The following is a 15,394-nucleotide window of genomic DNA, read 5'->3' as shown; positions in this document are numbered from 1 at the left end:
GTTCCTACAGCATTTTTGCATTTTTACTGCAATCACAACATCTGCAGACTTTCATGTTTCACTCTCCTCAGTAAAACAACTATTCAATCCTTTTGTTTCCCCTAAGTTGAAGTGCTCTCATTGTGCAATACACTGAACCAACTCAAGAAATTCCTTGCTTCAACCATAGGACTTGTTTAGGGTCATGACAATAAGAAATGCAGTGATGAAAAATCTCCTTAATGGTGTTGCTTGTACCTAACTCCTCTTGTCATTGTAGATGTGGCCAAGATGCAGTGTGTATGTGAACTCTTATACATGTTGGGGTGCTGAATTAAAGTGCACATTGGATCTTGTTTTGTCATGTTTGGGCAGTAGTAGGCAGTAGTAGACCTAATTAAAACAATATGAAACATTTAAAGTCAGGAAGAAACAAACATTTAGTGACTTCATTGATGTCAGGGTATCTTCATGTACATTACAGATAATTTAGTATGGTTTGAAGTTACGATCTGTTGTAAAGTAGATAAAGAAACAACCAAAATGAACAGAGCCAACTCCCATGAATTGCCGTGTCATAACGATCAAATATTTTCTTGTAGGATAAATAATAACTAAAACTTCAGGAAGAAGTCTCCTGCTTTTGCTCAGAATTCTGCCATATAATCTGCAGAATTACTTTCAACAACTCAGCACTTCCTATGGATGCTGTGTGACCTGCCTTTTGTGTACTGCTCTGGACCCCAGCATCTGTAGATTTCTTGCTTACCTCAGCACTGCCTAAGTTTTAATCAGGAGTGTCAGCGCAGATTTTGTGCTCAAGTGTCAGGACTTCAACGTGAACCCGCAACCATCTGATGCCGATTGAGCATCCTATCCCAATTAGCTACATGTGACACCAACATAATCAGAAGCCAGAAAGATCTCTACCGGCTTCACATGGAAGTATTTCCAATTCCTTCAATACTGACGGGCCCTTCAACCTCAGGTGATCTTTGCAAATCTCTGCCCAAGAGGGTGAAACACTAAAGTCTGCAGATTCTGTGATTATTGTAAAAACAAATGTTGGAGGAACTCAGCAGGTCTCCAAAACCTTGTTCCAACTTCAAAACAAGTTTGCTAATGTTTGTCAAGGTAAGGTAGAGGAATAAATTATTACTGTTGACATAGCACTGGGTAATTATAAAGGACAGACAAGTTCCTTTGAAGTACTTAATTTGTTATTTTGAGCAACCACATCAAACTGTATCTGTAGCATTTCAGAAAAATTCTAAATTCTAAATTTACAATATAAATCAAATATTGTACCTTGCACTTTGAATTATTGTCCTCAGTAACCACGAATAGACCATCTACCTGCAAAGAGGAATTAGAATTTTAGAATGTTTAGATTTTTCTCATTCATTTTTCAATTTCTAACACACAATACAAACGCAATCACTTACCTTGACTCATGGCCTGTTAGTTGTATAAATCAACTCAGAATGTCCAAAATGAGTTTAACAGACTAAATCTGTCTACCTAATATAGCCTCAATCTCCTTTTTAAACACTTTCAGGAAACCACTGCTGCACTTTTAAAACTCATCAAAAATGTTGAACTATTGCTAAGAAGGCATTTTTCTTGATAATAGCTTTGCTAATTCCAGATGTTGACCACCTGTCAATAGCTTAGCCTCTCTGTAAGTGCTGAATGTCTCCAATTTTGTTGTTTTCAAGGGTAAACGCTTTATATCTTCAATTAATGCAGGCCTGGACATTCAAGAGGTAAATAATAATGTCAAAAGGATAACAAGATAAAATAAAGATTAAATATAAAAGTGAAGGAATATCCAACATTAAAGAAGAATTTAATTATATACATATATGCATTCATTCTGGAACCTATCTAATCCTACTTACAAGAAGGTTATATATGGAAATAAAAGTAGAGAGAACAAGAACAAAGGAACATAAAAGCTATGAATGAAAACATTTCAGAGTTGTATTTGTTCTTTCTCTCCAATTTATCTAATTTACCTAATGTCTTATGAAGCAAGGTTAACAGAATTAGGGATTTTTTGGAGCAAAGAAGGATGAGAGGTGAGTTAATAGAGGTCTTCAAGATTATGAGAGGCTTAGTTAGGATGGACAGTCAGCAGCTTTTTCCAGGATGACAGTAGCAAACATCAGATGACATCTGTTAAGAGAGGAGGAAAACTTAGGGGCACTGTTAGAGCCAAGTTTTTTTTTTTTTTACACAGAGTGTCGTGGGTGCCAGGAATTCATTCGCAGGAATGGCAGCACCATAGCAATATTTAAAAGACTTAGGCAGGCACACGGATACAAAAAATAGTGGGTTATAGGTGTGAGGTAGGGAAGGTTTAGATTGTTGGGTTGGTTAATACACATCAGCACAACATTGTGGGCTGAAGGGTCTGCACTGTGCTATAATGCTCCATGTTCATGATATCATCTGCATGTGATCCCCATGGCAACCTACATTTCATCTAATCAGAGATATTCCCTTTATTCTATACCTTGTCCTTATCCCATTCTGTAGCTTGTTCTTTCATTTCAAGTTTTGATGAAAGAATCTGTTTCTCTTTCCATAAATGCTGTTCAAGATTTACTCTTTTTATAATAAATGACAGGGAATGGTGGTATTACAACAAAAAAATATATATATAATATTGCCAGTAAACACAAATGATCTTAGTTGGAATATAATTAGCAGAAAATTAATTGTTGTAAAATATGTATCGAGGCAGGAAGAAAAGTGTGGGGGGTGGGGTGGGGGGGGGGGAATGCATTGGAAATTCTTTTGTCTTTTGTTATCCAAAAGAGATTAAAAGTGAACCATGACAAGCTGCTTCACTTTTCTAGAGCACTGAAATACCATGTAAATACAGAACATGGATTGTATTTGTGGAGGAGAGAGGCTTTAGTGAGAAAATAGGAGCAGGTGTTCCAGGAGTATAATGGAAACAAATAGTGTTCAGTCACTCAAATAACACTTTAGAAATCAGTATTTTAATTTTAAAATATGCATATAATTCGAAGTAAGATCAGATGAGTGTAGTTTGTTTTGGAGATAAAAATCGAAGACACTTATATCTTGGATATCATCACAGTTACATCACTGGATGTTTTCTTCACCACAGCTCGATCTTTTACACAGATTGATGGAAACTTATTCACTGACAATTTTATCTGAGATGCCTTATGTATCAGGGTGCTAAAAATGTTTCATACCGAAAATGGTGAAGCTACTTTGCAGGGCAGTGGACAAATACTTTGTCTTTTTACTTCATTTTTGCAATGTTACCAATATCTTACAAGATGAACAATGTCACCATTTTTTTCATCCAGTACTGTAGTTGCTGTACCTTAATGTGATTACATCACCTTCACGTTTGAAATTGCCATAAGTTATTCAATTGCTTTGCAATAAAAATGTTTAGAAATTTAAATTTAAATTAAATGTAGACATATAGCACGGTAACAGACCATTTTAACCTATGGGTCTATGCCACCCAATTTACACTCCATTAACCTACACACTGGAACGTTTTGAACGATGAAAGGAAACTGGAATCCCCAGAGAAAATCCACGGAAACACAGGAGAACATACAAAGTCCTTACAGACAGTGCAGGATTCGAACCCTGATCTGGTCCCAATAGAATTAAGAAAAATGTGTTCAGCTGAAAGGGCACCATTTTATTAGTCTACCTATGAACCAAATATATATATATATAATAATATTATTATTTTATTCATAACACTCATACTATATATATTTTATATAAAACTAAATGTAGTATAAGTAAGTTATATTGAAAAATGTTTGATTTTTCATTTGGCAAATTACACATTGTATAAATGATTGACTTTTATTTGAAAAGTCTTTGACTATTTATTTTAATCAGGCTTCAAGGTCTGTACATTTGTCACCAGGTGTATATGTAATTTTGTTTGCACAGTTTTGCTTTATACTGACATTGCGTTCATCATCTGTCTGCAGACTGAATATACATACTGCAGTTCACAATGTGTTTTTATAAGCAAAGCAAAAAGAAAGAGAAAGGATTCATTTTACTTTACTTCAGTATCTATTTGTGTCTTGTACTCTAATTCACATTCCACAAGTTTAGGGTGGGAAGAAAGCTTAAAGGACTTTACACTTTGGATCCAGTGTGAGGTAGCCAATTGGATATAAAATTATCTTGGTGGCACGAGAATGAGAGTGGTAATGGCGATTTCTTTCAACTTGCAGGCCTGTGACCAGTGATGTGCCATAAGCATATGTTTTGGTTCTACTGTTGCTTGTCACCTGCGTTAACAACTTTGATGAGAGTGTAGTTGAAGTAGTTAGTAAGTTTGTTGATGAGGTCAATATTGGTGGTATAATGGACAGTGACAATGCTTATCTAAGATAACCAAATGATCTTGATCACCTGGAAAAATAGACCAAGGAATTAAACCAGGACAGGATTTATATAGAGAATGGTAGGGTTCTGGAGAGTGTTGTAGAACAAGGGACCAAGTACATTGTTCCCTGAAAGTGGTGACACAGGTAGATAGGACAGAGAAGCAGACATATGACATATTTTTCTTCACTGGTTAGGGCATTAAATACAAGAGTTGAAATGCCACATTACAATGATACAAGGCCCCATGTGATAATATTTTAAGTATTATGTGCAGTTATGGTCACTTAACTATGGGAAGTATGTCCAATGGCTACCTATTTAAATTCCCTGCCCCATTCCCTTATTGACATGTCTGTCCATGGACTCATGCACTGTCACACTGAGACCACCCGAAAAGTGGAGGAACAGCACCTCATATTCTGTCTGGGCAACCACCAGCCAGATGGCATTAACATCGACTTCTCTGATATCCATTAGAAACTCCCACCCCACCCATCTTTCCCCTGTCTCCTTTCCTCTAATTGTGTGTGTGTCTCTCTCTTCTCTTTTCCTTCTTTCTCCTTTCACAGAGCCAAAATCCTCTCTCTTATCATATCCAATGGACACTTTTCACCTGTTGGACTGTATTCCCTTTCCCTCCAGCTTTCTATACAGACATCTGTCTCTTTTTTTTACTTGAGGAAGGGCTCATGCCAAAAATGTCAAAATATATCTTTACCTCCTATGGATGCTGCGAGACCGACTGAGTTCCTCCAGCTTCTCTGTTGTTACTCTTTTTCAGAAAACATTTACACTACCAGGACTCAAGTGATTAAGTTATAAGGGAAGACTGGATAAGCTTCTGCTTTTATTCTTTGAATGTGGGAGGCTGAGGGGCAATCTTTTCGAGGTAGATAAAATCACTAGATAAATCGTCAGTCTGTTTCCCAGGGGAGTAGAGTTTAAAACAAGCAGGCACAGATTTAAAGTGAGAGGGTAAAATTTTAAAGGGGATCTGCACAGCACCTTTTCTCCACAGAGGGAGATGGGTATGAAGGTAGGTACAATTACAACATTTGAATGATTTTTAGACAAGAACATGGACAAAGATAATTTAGAGCAGAGGTTCTCAACCTTTATCTTTCCACTTACATACCACCTTTAGTAATCCCCTCCTAACCACAGAGCACCTATGGCACAGGAGAAAAAAAAACTGAGAACCACTGACTTTGAGGGATATGGGCCAAAGTACAGCCGAATGGGACTAGCTTGGATAGGCAACTTGTTTAGCATGGATGAGTTGGGGTGTTTCCATGTATGGGAAAATACAGAAACACTGGAGGAATTCAGCCAATCTCGCAGTTTCTATAGGAGGTAAAGATATATTACCGACATTTTGGGCCTGAACCTGAGCCCTTCCTCAAGGATTTCTGTGTTTTGACTACACTCACAGAGTCTTCTGATATTTGTGTTTCACTCCACAAATGGGAAAACAAAGTAATAAATGTATCAATACATCATGCACTTTCCTGATATTATTTGGCAGCTACTGTGCTTTAAAATGCACGTCAACGTCTGTTCTTGCTATTGTACAACAAAATTTTAAGAGGTGAAATATAGAGAGGGGGTAGGTAGATTTTTTTTAACCACCATCAGAAGTGAAGGGTGTCCTATGAACATTCTTTACAAAGCAATCATTACATTGTAAAAAGTAAATCATTTAGTGGTTTTTTTGAATTGTTTGAATTAGACGAGGGAGCTGCAGGCAAATATTGTAGCTAGCACGCTAAAATCTTTTAAACTTAAACATGTTCAGTTGCTGATGCAGGTTTGGAAGTACTTTTGGTACTATAGGCTCCTTGGACACATTAGTTTCATCTCTTCTATGTTTTTACTTCTGGAGATGATAATTCAACTACTGAACAATACATCTCAGGTGGAATGAAGCCAATTCAAAATACAGTGATTGTTTTGTAAATGATTATCTCCAAAATCATCTCTATTCAAAATATCTGGATCTGTCCAGTGGTACTGACCTCCACCATTATGAAATGGTTCTAGCATCTGGTGATGGATCGTATCAAAGCGCACCTGGACCCATTTCAATTCGCCAAGAGATGGAACCATTCCACTGACGACGCTATAGCTTGTCATTCCATTCTGTCCTGAGGTGGAAAATCTTATGAAATGGTGCAAAATTAACAACCAGAGTCTCAATGTAGACAAGACAAAGGAGATGACTGTGGACTTTAGGACCAGGGATGACAACCCAACCCCAGAGAGTGCCAAGTTCCATGGAGTCCACTTAAGAAGGGCGGCATGATTGGTGTAGTGGTTAGCACAATACCATTACAGCGATCAGGACTGTGGTTCAAATCCCGCGCTGTCCGTAAGGAGTCTGTGCACCAACCCTGTGTCTGCATGGGTTTTCCCTGGGGGCTCTGGTTTCCTCCCACCATTCAAAAACGAACCGGGGTGTAGGTTAATTGGGTGTAAATTGGGCGGCACAGACTTGTGGGCTGACATGTCTTGTTACTGTGCTGTATATCTAAATTTTAAAAAAAGAAGCTGACTTATCCTGGACACACAACATCTCTTCACTTGTCAGGAAGTTTTAAAAGCATCTGCACTTCCGTAGAAGGCTGAGGCGAGGAAGGCTTCGGCTACCACTCTGTCAACTTTCTCCAGGAGCTCTATCAAGAATGTCCAGGTAGGCTTCATCAGTGCGGTGCAGTTGCTGTAGAGCAGGGTGGGGGAAATGGGATGCTACTTTTTACCATGCATGGGCCAAAAGGTGAGTCAGTGGTTGAACGGCAGGCCACACTGATTTTTTTGCCAGTGGGGGGAGGGGGACGACGGTGGCGGTGGACCAGAGTGGTGGTGGCAGCGGTGCTGGATTGGGGGGGGGGGGTGGGGTTGGCAGATTAATTTAGATCATGAGCTGGATCCGGAGGCCTGCAGACCAGATAAATTTAGATTGGGGGCCGCATATCCAATCCACAGCCTTCATGCCTGCAAACTGGATAAATTTGGATCATGGGCTGGATCTGGCCCGCGGGACTTAGATCACCCACCCCTGCTGTTGAGCATTGTATCCACAGGAGTCTAAAAGCAGCAGAGGATCACTGGGGTCTCCCTGCCCCACATTAACATGATCTGCCGGGATCGTTGTTTGAAGAAGGCTTGCAAAATCAGGAATAACCCCGACCACCCTGCAGCACCTTCCCATTACTCCCTTCGGGAAAAAGATACAAAAGTATCAGAGCCAGAACCAGCAGGGTGAGGAACAGTTTCTTCCCACGGGCAGTGAGAATGGTGACTGACCACTAAACAACTCTCCGTGATAATTATTTAAGAATTTTTAAAAACTATATGTACTGTGTATATTTATAGTTTGTCTGTATGTACGTTATGTCTACGTGTTTTGGACTGTCGTCTGGAGAACACTGTTGCACTGGTATAATCTGATGAGAAATAAACTTGAATTTGTTTGCTTAAGATGTGATAGTTAAACCCCAGTTATTTTTGATGATGCTATCAAATATTAGAGATCTGCACCTCTTCTTTCATTAATGGATTTTTGTATTTTTGCAGCTGTGAGATAACTGATACCAGGCCATTCAACTTGTCCATTGAAAAATGCAGCTTTAACGATGGGACATTAAGTACAAACGCAAGCATACTTTCAATGTCAAAGTGCCCCTACCCTGGAAATAGGCCCAAATAGGCTATAATGGCATAAGTAATAGCACCATTGCTCAATGTCAAGCCAGCAAAACATTTCCTTGTCAATCTGCTTGCTAATTTTACCTCCCTCTGCTGAAATTTGGCTTTTTGACATTTTGAAAAAGCTGTTTTTGCCTTCAGGACCTTACATACCCACCCATGCACCATCAGACAATAATTCTGTTTTCTTTTTAGAAAGGAATCTCCAGTAAGATTTATTGGTACAATGAAAAAGTGACCAGGAGAAAAAAAATTGTATGGGTTAACCACAGAATAGTTATGCAGTGATTTTTTTTTTTACCCATTGCTGCTTTTTCATTTCCTCAATTTTATGGAAAATCAGTTTAACTTTGGAGAGCGTTGCGATGATGATGTGGTTTCTCTGTGTGATGAGAAAGTAGTGTGGACCTGCTCTCTGCAGAAGTGAACTTGAGCATGCCACTTACTTTAGTTGCGCTAGAACAGGGGTGTCAAACTCAAATTCACGGAGGGCCAAAATTAAAAACTTGGACTAAGTCGAGGGCCGAACTAAATATTTATTGAAAATTTTCAACAACATTTGCATGTTTTCTCTTCTTTCAACATATGTAATGTTAAACTTTTTCTTATTAAAATAAATGTTTAATAATAGTTTGGATAAACTCTTTCCAGAAGCATTAACAAATGAGAAATAAAATATTCAATAAATAATATTTCTCTATAGAGGATTTGTCAAATGTTGCTAGTGTGCTGTCGAATAGTAAAATCTGAGGGCTATTGAGAATGTGGGAGAATAACATGATTCCTGAAACAATCAAATGGGTGTCTGATTGTGGGCATGAACTCTAGCAGGGTTATTTGCCATGCCCTTTTTCCATTGGTACAGATATCCTTTGATTTACACACTTTTCAAGTTTTATGCCTAATGAGCTTGTATCCAGGTGCAGGACCATTTTTAACCAGGAATATATTTATCACTGTGACATGAAACTATTGGAAGATCGTTTTATCCTGAGATTAAAGTTCATAATCCTTACTCAGGCCTGTGTGCGGGAGGGCGGGGTTTGCGGGCGATCGGGTTGGACAACGACAGTGCGGGGGCATCGGCTCTCGCTGCAGGGCGGCATCTCGGCGGATCAGCGGCCCTGTCACCGTGAGTCGCGGGTCGGCCTGCGGCAGGGAGGGGGAGTGGGCAACGGTCCTGGTGAGGTCAGGCCCGAGGCCTCCGGTTCCGGGCGCTGGGAAGCGGCCTTGGCTTCCCCTGACACCGGCCAGACCCCAAAACCAGAGTCCACGGTGAGACCCTGCAACGTAAACAGAGGAGGTGGGGGCGATTAGCGGGCTATCGCCAATGCATTCTGGGATTTGTTGTATTAGTGTGCATGCGCTATAATGGCGCGGCGGCCAGCGGGCCACCTCTAATACATTTTTGAAATGATCTTGCGGGCCAAATATAATTATATCGCGGGCCAAATTTGGCCCGCGGGCCAGAGTTTGACATGTGTGCGCTAGAAGAACACGATTGCTAATTCTTGTGCAAGGATTGCTCAAGGGAGATATTGGTGGCAAATATTTCAAACTGGTCATTGGGAAGTCATGGCAGAGTTAGGTTTTCATAGCATTGCATTCTGTGAAGGGGCTTGACTTATGGAATTACAGTAAAACTCTTGGTATCTGGAATTCGAGCAACCGGCAGCTTCAAGCAACTGGCATAAGAAAATTGAGGAAAATAAATTAAGAAAAAAATTGAAATAAATAAGAATTAAATAATAGGAAAAAAATACATAAGTTTGAAATTTAAATGTTCTCTGAGATAACACATAAAATTTTGATGAAGGTAGGAGCAAATATTCAGCCAGTGGAGGGCCTTGGTCGTGCTTTGCATGAAGTTGCGTGAAAAAGCAATGGTGTTACCCAGGATGAAGAGCTGGTTGACGTTGCTCCTCGTTGGGGTGTGCTGTGTGTGGAGGAAACGTGGCCTTCCTGCCTGTCTGGAATGTATTGCGGGTGATCACGTGTCCTTCCTGTCTGAAACTTATTTGGAAGTCACATCACTACCCATTAGTTCACACCTTTTGATGTTGGCTAAGTTAAATAACCTAGGGGCATTATTGTCTAGAATCACAGAATAGTACTGTATATAACACCAACACACAGCACATTCTTCCTTATGGTCCAAGCACTGGACACTGCTCCACACCAGGTTGCTACTGTGGACATTGGAGGAAGTGTCGCGGGTAAGGGGTGCACTACACTGAAGCCGAGCCATTAGTATTGTGATAGGTTGGTACTTGCAGAGAGCTGCAACCCTGCTGGTCAGGGAACCGGGTGTGTGTGTAAGAGCCCCTGTTTGTAGAGTGTGAGTGGGTCGACTATAGGTTCATTGTTGTGGGAGTCCAAACGAAGTCCCAGGTGAATGACTATATCGTTGTTTAAATGAAATAGTGATCGAGTACTATTTACTGTTCTCCCCTGTTTGCTTCCCGTGTATTAAAGTTATGTGTGACTGTAACACTTGTGTCCAGACTTGTCTCTCTGTGAACCCACCAAACCTGATATTCTTCTCAACACAATTAGAACTGCGAGCAAGGTTCAGAGTTGCAGCTGGACACACGTGGAGTCTTAACCATGTGGAAGTGGAAGATCATACTAACAATGTGGGAGATTGCATTAGTAAGTGTGTGTGTGTGTGTGTGTGTGTGTGTGTGTGTGTGTGTCCTGTTGGGTGCATGGGTGATTATGTGTCTGTTTGGCGGGCAGCAACCTCCTTTGAAGAAGACCGCAGAGCCCACCTCACTGACAAAAGGCAAAGGAGGAAAAACCCAACACCCAACCCCAACCAACCAATTTTCCCCTGTAACCGCTGCAACCGTGTCTGCCTGTCCCACATCGGACTTGTCAGCCACAAACGAGCCTGCAGCTGACGTGGACTTTTTACCCCCTCCATAAATCTTCGTCCGCGAAGCCAAGCCAAAGAAAAGAAGAAGAAACAAGAGGGGCAGCAGGACGTGATCGTTGTCTCAAGAGGGTGCGCAAAATCATTAAGGACCCCATCCACCTCACATATAGCATCTTTTAACTGCTCCTATCAGGAAAGAGATACAGGAGGATCAGAGCCAGCACCACCAGGCTGAGAAACAGCTTCTTCCCACATGGAGTGAAGATGCTGAATGACCATAGGAACTGCTCACACTAACCATCTGAGACTCTCAGAATCATGAAACAATATTAATTTATATAAATATATATATATTTATTTATATATATGTGAATACTTGCCCTGCATATATATTGTCTATGAGTTGCAGGCCAGAGAATGCTATTTTGTCAGGTTGTACCTGAGATTCAGATGACAATAAACTTAACTTTGGCGTCATATTAAATGTTCTCAAGCTTCTAACAAAGTATAGCTTTGGTGAGCCTTTTACATGATTGTATCAACATAAAGGCCCCTGGATAGATCTACAGAGATGTTGACACCCAGAAATTTGCAGTTTCTTACCTTCTCCACTGCTGACCTCTGAATGAGGACTGGTTTGTAATCTCCTGGTTTCCCCTTCCTGAAGTCCACAATCAGCTCCTTAGTTTTGTTAAAATGTTGAGTGGGAGGTTGTTGTTGTCTTCATTCCAGCAGACGTGGCTGATCTTTAATTTTCTCAAGAATTGCTGCCAAGTGAAAATGAAAATAGCTTCTTATGTCTTGACATACTACACACTATTTTGCACACTAGAAAATACCCTCTCAAAATTCATTTGTCGATTAGGACCTCCAGATTTTCTTTGACTTTTTGACTCTTTGTTTAATTCCTTTAATTCAGTTTCTCATCCCTCCTGCTGTTATTTCCAGCACTTTCTTTGTTTCAGCACCTGCATTTTTTTTTAGTTTTCAACTGCAGCTTCTCTGCTTCGACTTTGCATTTGAGAACCTTAGAAAAGTAATCTTCAATAAGTGGCTGATTTCTGACAGGTGGGAAAGGAGAGGCTTTGCCATTGCTGCTAATCTGTTCCACCTTCTCTTTCAGCCACTCCTGCATGCTAACTCATCCATTAGTATATATAAGAGTGCGTTTCCATAGTTGCAGAAGTGCATAATCTAGTTTAGCCTTCTCCAATGGTCTCCAACATGAGAGATTAGATTTACTCCATGCTATTAAGAAACATCTAGGAGCATTTGTTACTGTCATTGGGATCTGACATTCCAGAAATAGAACCGATGATGTGCCTTGATCTTGCTGCACCCTGGGCCAAGTTGTTCTAGTCAAGCAACCACACTAGCTTCTTCCTGACAATGTAGAAAACAGCGCAAGTTATGTTCTGTCCACAACCAGAACAAATCCAACCTAGCCAATTACTGCCCCATTTGTCTACTCTTGACCATCAGCAAAGTGATGGGATAATTGATGGTGTTATCAAGAAGCACTTGCTTACAACAGGACAGCATGGTTAGCGCAATGTTATTATAGCGCCAGTGACCCAGATTTGAATCTGGTGCTGTCTGTAAGGAATATACACGTTCTCCCCATGTCTGCATGGGTTTCCTCTGTGTGCTCCAGTTTGCACCAACCCTCTAAAAAACACATGGGTTAATTGATGTATTTGGGCAGAACGGGGTCGTGGGCTGAAAGGGACTGTTACTGCGCTGTATCTCCAACTTAAATTAAAATTTACTCCTAGAAGTACACTTCTTGCTTATGACCTCATTGCAGACTTGGCCCAAACATGGAGAAGAGCTGACGTGAGAGTATTTCCCCTTGATATCAAGGCAGAACTTGATTGAAGCCTTGACTATCCTGCAGTCAATAGGAATCAAGAGAAAAACTCCCTACAGGTAGGAATCATATGTAGCACAAAGCAAAATGGTTGAGGTGATTGGAGGTGCATCTTCTCAGCCTAAGGATATCTCTGTTGGAGTTCCTTAGGGTAGTGTCTGAGGCCCAACCACTTTCAGCTGCTCCATCAATGACTTTCTTCCATTGCCAGGTCAGAAATCAGGATATATTCACTTATGTTTGCACAAATTCGGACTCCTCAGATAACGAAGCAGTCTATAATCAAATGCTGCAAGAACTAGACAATAGTTCCAGATATTGGCAATAATAACCAAAAATAGAAAATTCAGCTATCACTCCCAGATATTCAATGACATTACCATCAATATCACAGAGGGTGGGGGGGGGGGGGGGTATCATTGACCAGAAACTGAACTTGAGCAGCCATATGCCCAGAGTAGGTACAAGAGCAGGTTAGAAACTTTGGCAGGTAGCACATTTTCTATCAATCCAAAGTCTGAATATCATCCACAAAGCTCAAGTCACGAATGTCATGGAATAATCTCCACTTCCCTGGACGAGTACAAGTTCAACAACGATCAGGAAGCTCAACACCCACTTGACAGGCACCCCATCCGCAACTATTCAATCACATGGAGAGTAGCATGGTTTGTACCATTTACAAGATGCACTGCACCAACTCACCAAGACTCCAAACCTATGACCTCTACTAGTTAGAAAGTTGGGCAGCAAACTAATAGGAGCATCACCACCTGGAGGTTTCCTGCCAAGCCACACATGATTGTGTCTGGGGAAATATATTGACTTCTGGGACAAAATCCTGTATCTCCCTCCCTGACAGCTTTGTGGGCATACTCACGCTTTTAATAATGCCACAGTTCAAGGAGGCAGTTCATCATCACCCTCTCAAGGACAATTATGTGCTGAGTCAGCCTGCAGAGTTCACATCACAAAACTTTATGAAGGGATGGGCAATAAATGCTGCCCGAAAAGTGAAAATGGAAAGAATATTTAAATATAGATTTGGATGCAAAAAAAAAATGTGGTGCATTATGTTTCATATCTATGAAGGCAAAACAAGTAACTAAACCTCCCTTTGTAGTTCCCAAATGTAATACTGTACTTGAGATCATGCCTCAGAGACCATCTGTAAGATTTGTGTATTTTGGATAAAACCCAAACTGCCTGGTTATAAAGATGGTACATCAACAAACGAAGCAATCAAAAGAATATACAACAAAGCTTCTACAAACTTCAAGCATGTATTCTGAAAGTAGAGAAGAATGTAAACAATGAATTAAACTAAACCTTCTTTGGAGTATAAGTAAATGATTTTTCTCTGCTTCAAGGCATATTGTCATGTGGAATTTATGGCTTTCAAAACTTCAGCCAATGAGAATGTCTAGCATTCATAACCCTTTAAGAGAGATGAGAGCACACCTTGAAGTGGAAAGTGAATCAGAGATTGTTTAATGTACTGCTCTTTGGATTTTTTTTTACAGTTGAAGCAAATATATTTTAAATCTATATTTTAAAAAAATGTTTAAAAGTCCAATGTATCTTTCTTCAACAGAATTTCATTCCATACAAAAAGGTTCCAAAGTTTGGCAACTGCATTGTAAAATTCTGCATACATTTAAATATTTCTGGCAAATATTTTATAACCAACAGTTTGTTTACAATAAGTTCACTTGAATTCATTAAAAAAATTTATGACCCCATTTTTAACTGAACACATCTCAAAACTAGATGTGGGACAAAAGCCTAGGCACAATTCAAATGTTCTCTGCTTGCCAAGTTTTCTAGACTCTGAGGTAACAATGCTTGAAAATGTTAAACATAGAACATTACAGCACAGTGCAGGCCTTTCTGCCCATGACTGGCTGAACATGGACTGAAAGGCTCATCTATGTGAACCTACTCCACAACAACCCAATCCTTCCCGACCTCACCCTCACATACTCTCTCTTTATTTACATCCATGAACCTATCTAAAAGTCTTTTGAGTATCCCTGTTGTACCAGTCTCCAGGTACTGTGTAAAAAAACCTGCCTCCACTATCTCCCCTGAACTTTCCTCCACTCACCTTAACTAGATGTCCTCTGGAATTTGCAATTGTTGGCTTGGGATAAAAATACTGGATGCCCACCTGATCAAGTCTCCCTCATAAACATATACTGTACATCGATTGAGTTGCCTCTCATCCTGTTTTTGTTTTATCATTGCAATTTTTCCACTCATGAAAACAGAACTCCTTGGATACAAATTGTTAATTTGCCTCCTGGGATCCTAATGCAGATCATTCACATGCAATAACAAATAACTGAAGGTCTGTTGCAGGAAGCACAACATACAGCTGGTCCCATTTGCCAGCATTTGGTTTGTATCCCTCTATACCTTTCTTATCACAATATCTGTTCAAATACTTTCTAAATGTAATTGCATCTATGACCTCCTGTGGCAGTTAATATAAATATCAGCATTTGTGTGAAAACCTTACCCTTTAGATCTTTTTTTAAAAACTCCTT

General features: G+C 40.1%; 1 protein-coding gene across 2 annotated transcripts in view; it reads right to left on the bottom strand.

Moving 5' to 3' along the window:
* The window catches only part of kif18a (kinesin family member 18A), a 103,325-nt gene that overhangs the window by 11,019 nt on the left and 76,912 nt on the right, over positions 1 to 15,394 (bottom strand). The window contains exons 19-21 of one of the 2 annotated variants that reach the window (XR_011347114.1): positions 11,579 to 11,742; positions 6,408 to 6,536; positions 1,288 to 1,335 (exon numbers count right to left, since the gene is read on the bottom strand). The gene's annotated coding sequence lies outside the window, so the exon portion shown is untranslated. The remainder of the gene's footprint in view (positions 1 to 1,287; positions 1,336 to 6,407; positions 6,537 to 11,578; positions 11,743 to 15,394) is intronic. The other variant, XR_011347115.1, reaches the window with a different exon arrangement.

Source organism: Narcine bancroftii, chromosome 1 (genome assembly GCF_036971445.1).
Source record: "Narcine bancroftii isolate sNarBan1 chromosome 1, sNarBan1.hap1, whole genome shotgun sequence".
Taxonomy (NCBI): Eukaryota; Metazoa; Chordata; class Chondrichthyes; order Torpediniformes; family Narcinidae; genus Narcine; species Narcine bancroftii.
The sequence above is the reverse complement of the archived record's forward strand: the minus strand, read 5'-3'. Positions and strand labels throughout refer to the sequence as shown.